Source organism: Cebus imitator, unplaced genomic scaffold (genome assembly GCF_001604975.1).
Source record: "Cebus imitator isolate Cc_AM_T3 unplaced genomic scaffold, Cebus_imitator-1.0 Scaffold541, whole genome shotgun sequence".
Lineage (NCBI taxonomy): Eukaryota > Metazoa > Chordata > Mammalia > Primates > Cebidae > Cebus > Cebus imitator.
In genome coordinates this window covers 679,960-685,571 of record NW_016107856.1, presented here as the reverse complement: position 1 = coordinate 685,571, position 5,612 = coordinate 679,960, and the positions used below count along the sequence as shown (strand labels likewise).

Sequence of the window (5,612 nt, the reverse complement as noted above, 5' to 3'; positions counted from 1 at the left end):
GGGGCGGTGAAGGGGCACGGGTCTCGCAGCCGCTGCCCGTGGCTCAGAAACGCCGACCAAGTCCGTGGGAGCCTGGGAGCCTCGCTTCTGCGCTCTGAACCGGCCCCCCAGCCCCGCACTGGCTCGTACATGGTGCGGGACCCCCATGGGCCGGTAGGGAGGCCACAGTGCAGCAGAGGAGCGCTCTGGCAGAGCCGCAGCTGCTGACCCGGGAGAAGGCGCGCTGGGTGTGACTGGGTCGGCCCAGGTCCGGGTTTCCCACGTGGAAATGCGGTGTGGCGCAGAGCTGGTCCCGGCCGGGCCTGGCCTCTGTGGGCCGNCTTCCTCGCTACTGGAAGGGCATCCATGGCATGATTTTCTAGAGGTGGGGAGCCAGCGATGGAGACAGAGTCAGAGGAGGGAGAGAGAGAGGGAGGTAGTCGTGGTGAAAAGTGAAGAGAAGAGGTGGGGCCAGCGGGCACAAGCTCCGTGCTGCCTGGCTGCGTTCCTTGAAGTGAAATGCGTGGGGCAGAGGCGGTGGCAGGGCAGTGAAGAGAAACAGGACCAGGAGGCTGCCAAAGGCTGGTGTCTGGCACGCTCCGGGGCTTGGAGGGGATGTTGTTACCGAGGCGGGGTAGGGCAGGGTGGCCTCATCCATTAGTCCAGAGAGGTGTGGGGGAGTGGGCAGAGGCGAATCCCACGTGGGAGCAGGGCCGGGCAGGACACGCGCCAGCGCCCGGAGCGTAAGCAGGCGGCAGCGGGGAGCGCAGCTATACTTTGGTGCTGCAGCACCAAAATGGGACGTCGCACTGCATCGGCGGGGAATCGAACCCGGGCCTCTCTGGTGTCAGGGGAAAATTTTGCCACTGAACCACCATGCGCCGGTGAAACGCACCGACGGCAGCTGGCACAGGGGCGCTCGCCACCAACCGCCCTTCACCGGTCACATCGTGCGGTGGGCGTGTGTCCCACCGTAGCGTCCACGAGAGGCTGGCCCTATGGGGCGAGCAGAAGGGGAGGCTCCCGTCACGTCACGTCGAGGGACCGTGGGCGCAACGCGCCGAGGGAGAGAGGCCGACTCGTCCCATCTTGCCCTTTCTCTGCCGCCGGGATCGCCAGGAAAAAGAGCAGCCCTGGCCCGCGCCCGATGGCCCATGTGGCCAGCTGCGCTGCGGCGGGCCTTGCTGAGCGCGGATCCCCAGCCCAGACCCAAAGTCCTTTTCCCTCCGGGCTGGCCCTCCGCCGGGGTTGGGGGTGGGGGTGTCAGCGAGAGGGTGAGGTGAAGGGGCACGGGTCTCGCAGCCGCTGCGTGTGGCTCAGATACGCCGACCAAGTCCGTGGGAGCCTCGCTTCTGCGCTCTGAACTGGCCCCCCAGCCCCGCACTGGCTCGTACATGGTGCGGGACCCCCATGGGCCGGTAGGGGAGCCACAGTGCAGTAGAGGAGCGCTCTGGCAGAGCCGCAGCTGCTGACCCGGGAGAAGGCGCGCTGGGTGTGACTGGGTCGGCCCAGGTCCGGGTTTCCCACGTGGAAATGCGGTGTGGCGCAGAGCTGGTCCCGGCCGGGCCTGGCCTCTGTGGGCCGGTGACGGGGATCTAAAGCTTCCACCGGGATTCCTCGTGGGCCATCTTTCCGGGTTTGGGCTCCCCTGCCAGGCTGTGTGCAGGGATGCCGCCGCCTCTGGCCCGCAGGCGTGCGGGCTGCAGGAGGACGGCCGGCAGGCAGGTGTTAGCGGTTAGGGCCCCACAGGGTAGGGAGCACAGTTAGCGCGGTGGGTTCGGCGACCTGGGTAGGCTGTCCGGAGAATCGAATGGACAGGCGGGGCCGAGGGGTTGGAGGCAAGGACAGGATGTTGGATGGCGTGCCCCTGGTTGCAAAAGTGCGCGGGGCTCCACGAGCGAGTCGCGGCTGCTCAGCGGGCAGAAGTTGGAGGGTGCAAACGGGCGGGCCGTGCACTCCGGACGCCTCTGGGCAGCGCAGCGGCGATTCAAGGCGGTGGGCCGAGGGCGGTGAGCGGTGGGTGGTGGGCGGTGGGCGCTGGGCGCTGGGCGCTGGGCCGTGTGAGGAAGGAGGGAAAAGGAGGAACGCGAGAGAATCAGGGCTGTTTCTGTTAGGGCGAGTGAGGAGAAGGCCGACGGAGGAGACCTGCAGGGAAGAGCCAGGAAGGTGTTCGCGGTCTCTCGGTGTGTTTGGGCCAGGTAAGAGGGCGCCTGTGGGGACGCGGAGTCCTTCTGCCGGAACGGCAATTGGTAGAGGGTCGGGAGCGCTGGCGCACAGTCCTGGGCTATTTCTGTGAATGCCGGTGGGTGGGTGGATGGGCAGGCAGGAAGAACGGACGTGCCTGAGAAGCGGCTGCGCTTCGGAGGCTTGCTTGAAGGGGGCTGCAGTTCCGGAGCGTGGGCAAGGGCTCAAGGCGGGAACCGAGGCGACGTGGTTCGGTGTGGCGGTGGACTTTGCCCTCCGGCGGGTGGGCGAGCCAAAAGGTCCGCTTGTCAGGAGTGGGATTCGAACCCACGCCTCCAGGGGAGACTGCGACCTGAACGCAGCGCCTTAGACCGCTCGGCCATCCTGACCGCCGGCGGGTCTCCTCGCCTGAGCCCTTCGCTGTGCGTTTGGTGCGCAGCCGAGGGACCGCGCACCAAGTGAACGCAGCCTGCTGGCTCTGGAGTGTACGCCTCCGCGTCCCAACCCCGGAACCAAACGGTCCGCGTTGTTCCGGCCGCCGCTGTACGTCCCCACCCCCGCGCCTCCGCCGGCGGTACCCCAGCAGAGCGCGCGTCCACCAAGTCCTAAGAGGAGCATCCTGGCGGTTTTGCCCTAGCCGCTTCCTCCCAGCGTTGGAGACTGCAGACAGGGCGCATGGGGAGGTTCCACACCATTCGGGTAGCTGTCGGGGCTCCTCTGGATCTGGGTGTCATTGCAGGGTGCTTTTCTGGGTATCGGGGTAGGTCTCTCCACTGGCGGCGGGTGGCGGGTCGCGCACGGGCACAGGCCATCCCCTGGGGTCCGTCGGCGGAAGCGATCAAGGCAGGGCTTCGCATCCGCGGTCGCAGTGGGGTCTGGTGTCCGAACAAGTGTCCCCGTCGTCCTCGTTAGTATAGTGGTGAGTATCCCCGCCTGTCACGCGGGAGACCGGGGTTCGATTCCCCGACGGGGAGGCAGAAGGTTTTTTTTGCGCCAGCTGCCTCGGACCCAATCTGTTTGCCCACCCTATCCTCCCTCCACCCTCCAGCTAGCCGCAGGGCATCATCTCAGGCCTGGACTGCCTGGCACCTTGGTCCCCATGGTCCCATTTGCCCCCTTGGCCTTCTGCCTTTTCTTTTTGCCGGCTGCTTGGTCGCCACAGCGTGGCGGCCTCCTCTCGCTCCCACGGCGCCCAAGGAGCGGCAGGCCCAAAGTGGCTGTCAGAAGAGGCTCCCTGCCTCCCATGGAGCCCGGTACCCGGTGGGAGGCGGAGTGAGGACCCTGTGGGCACGCAGCGGCTGTGGCCCCTCCGGCCGCCTGATGAAGAAGGGCTCTGGCGGCCCCGGGCGGCGAGAGAGCCAGAGCGCCCCCAGAGGCAGGCAGGCAGGCAGCGGGGCGGGCCGCCTGAGCAGTAGCGCTCGCCTTGCCACCGGTGGGGGACCGGGCGGTCTTTGGAGGCGCCCTGGCAAAGCGCAGTACCAGCTAGCCGGGCGGATGGACGGCCGGACGCAGGGACAGACAGACCCAGCGGCCAGTCGGGCTGCACCGGGCTTAGGCGGCGCGCTCGCTCGTGGGAGCCCCGGGCAGGCGTGGCGTGGCTGCCCGCGCCGTGCGGCGTTGGTGGTATAGTGGTGAGCATAGCTGCCTTCCAAGCAGTTGACCCGGGTTCGATTCCCGGCCAACGCAGCGGCCCACCTTTTGCGGGGGTGGGGGTCTGGGGCCGCGGAGCCCGTGTGGTGCCCGGGCTTGGCCCCTGGCTGCACGCGTGTGCGCCCGGGGAAGGAGGTGGCGGTGTTTGGAGGGTGGGCTGCGAACGGGACCAGAGCTGCTGGGGCAGGCGGGTTGCGGCGGGCGCAGCGCCGGCGTGGGCTGGCAGTGGGTGTTTGTTTTAAACCCAAGCAGGGGACAGGGCCAGGGTAGCACTCAGTGCTGGAGCCACAGGATTTGGGGTCAGGAGGCGTAAGCCTGGTCTGGTGGACGACGCTCCTTGGTGGTCTAGTGGTTAGGTTTCGGTGTTCTCACACCTGGCCCAGGTTTGATTCCCGGTCAAGGAAGTCTTCCATCTTTGGCTCCACCTGCCAACTGCCCGGCACCTTCACTCCTCCCCTTTTGGCCAACAGGCTGGCAGGTCAACGTGGGAGGATCACTTGAGATCAGGAATTAAAGACCTGCCTGGGAAAATAGCGAGACCCTCATGTCTACAAAAAATATAAAAATTAGCTGGCATGGTGGCGCCTGCCTGTGGTCCCAGTTACCCAGGAGGCTGAGGAGGGAGGATTGCTTGAGCCCAGGAGTTTGATGCCGCAGTGAGCCAACGATCATCACACCACTGCACTCAATCCTGGGAGACAGAGTGAGACCCTGTCGCGCGAGCACACACACACACACACACACACACACACGTTAAATTTGTTGGATTATATATTTAGTTGTTGAGCACCTTTATTATAAAATATTTATGGTTGCAAGAACAAGTTAAGAACTAAATAAAGACCCCAAACTTAAAAAAATTTACCAGTACTTTAAGCAATAAGCATTCTTAATTTAAAAATAAGTTTTACTTTAAAGATAATGATACACTCATAAATTATTGTTAAAATCAGTAGTAATATAGAAAAGTAACAATACTAATAGCCTGACACAAACTGATCAGAGGCCTTTATAAGAGATAACACTATTCTTAATAACCTATATAAACAAACATTAAGGCCGGGCGCAGTGGCTCACACCTGCAATCCCAGCACTTTGCGAGGCCAAAGAGGGCAGATCACTTGAGGCCAGGAGTTGGTCACCAGCATGGCCAACATGGTGAAACTGAGTCTTTACTAAAAATACAAAAAAATAGCTTTGCACAGTGGCAGTATCGTAGCCAATGAGGTTTATCTGAGGTGCAATTATTGCTAATTGAAAACTTTTCCCAATACTCTGCCATGACAACTACAATATAGTTGGAAATACTATAATATAGGAAATAGAGTTGGCATTGGCAATTTTTGGCAGTCTGTATAGGTACTGAATTTTAAAAAATTAAATAAATAAAAAATAACTTAAAATGGAAAATAAATGCAAAAAAATTAGCCGGGCATGGTGGTGCACACCTGTAATCCCAGTTACTTGCGAAGTTGAGGCAAGAGAATCCTTAAGCCCAGGAAGCAGAGGTTGTAGTGAGCCGAGATCATGTCATTGTGTCAAGAGTAAAACTCTGCCTCAAAAATTTTTTTTTTTCTTTAAAAAGGTGCGTTCCTCCTCTTGCTTTCTGAGGACTCCCTGCTCTGTAACTGAGTAGTGGCTAATAAACTCTCTTAAGGTCACTAGACTCTGTGACTCGCCATGAATTCCATCGCATGTGAGATCCAAAAACCCGTTGTTGGGGTCTGGGACAAGACCCCTTTTCTGGCGACAAAACTATACTAATTATTTTCTTTTCTTTTCTTTTTTTGAGATAGGGT

The 5,612-nt window shown here is 60.9% G+C and overlaps 3 non-coding genes and 1 pseudogene across 3 annotated transcripts; 3 read left to right on the top strand and 1 right to left on the bottom strand.

Annotated features, from left to right (window-relative positions):
* Nucleotides 1-2,469: 2,469 nt before the first annotated feature.
* Nucleotides 2,470-2,552, bottom strand: TRNAL-CAG. The gene has a single exon. It is a non-coding gene; the product is annotated as a tRNA-Leu (tRNA).
* A 513-nt stretch (nucleotides 2,553-3,065) lies between these two features.
* Nucleotides 3,066-3,137, top strand: TRNAD-GUC. Its single transcript has one exon. It is a non-coding gene; the product is annotated as a tRNA-Asp (tRNA).
* Nucleotides 3,138-3,777: 640 nt separating this feature from the next.
* On the top strand, nucleotides 3,778-3,849 carry TRNAG-UCC. Its single transcript has one exon. It is a non-coding gene; the product is annotated as a tRNA-Gly (tRNA).
* Nucleotides 3,850-5,006: 1,157 nt separating this feature from the next.
* Nucleotides 5,007-5,173, top strand: LOC119468968 (annotated as a pseudogene).
* Nucleotides 5,174-5,612: the final 439 nt, after the last annotated feature.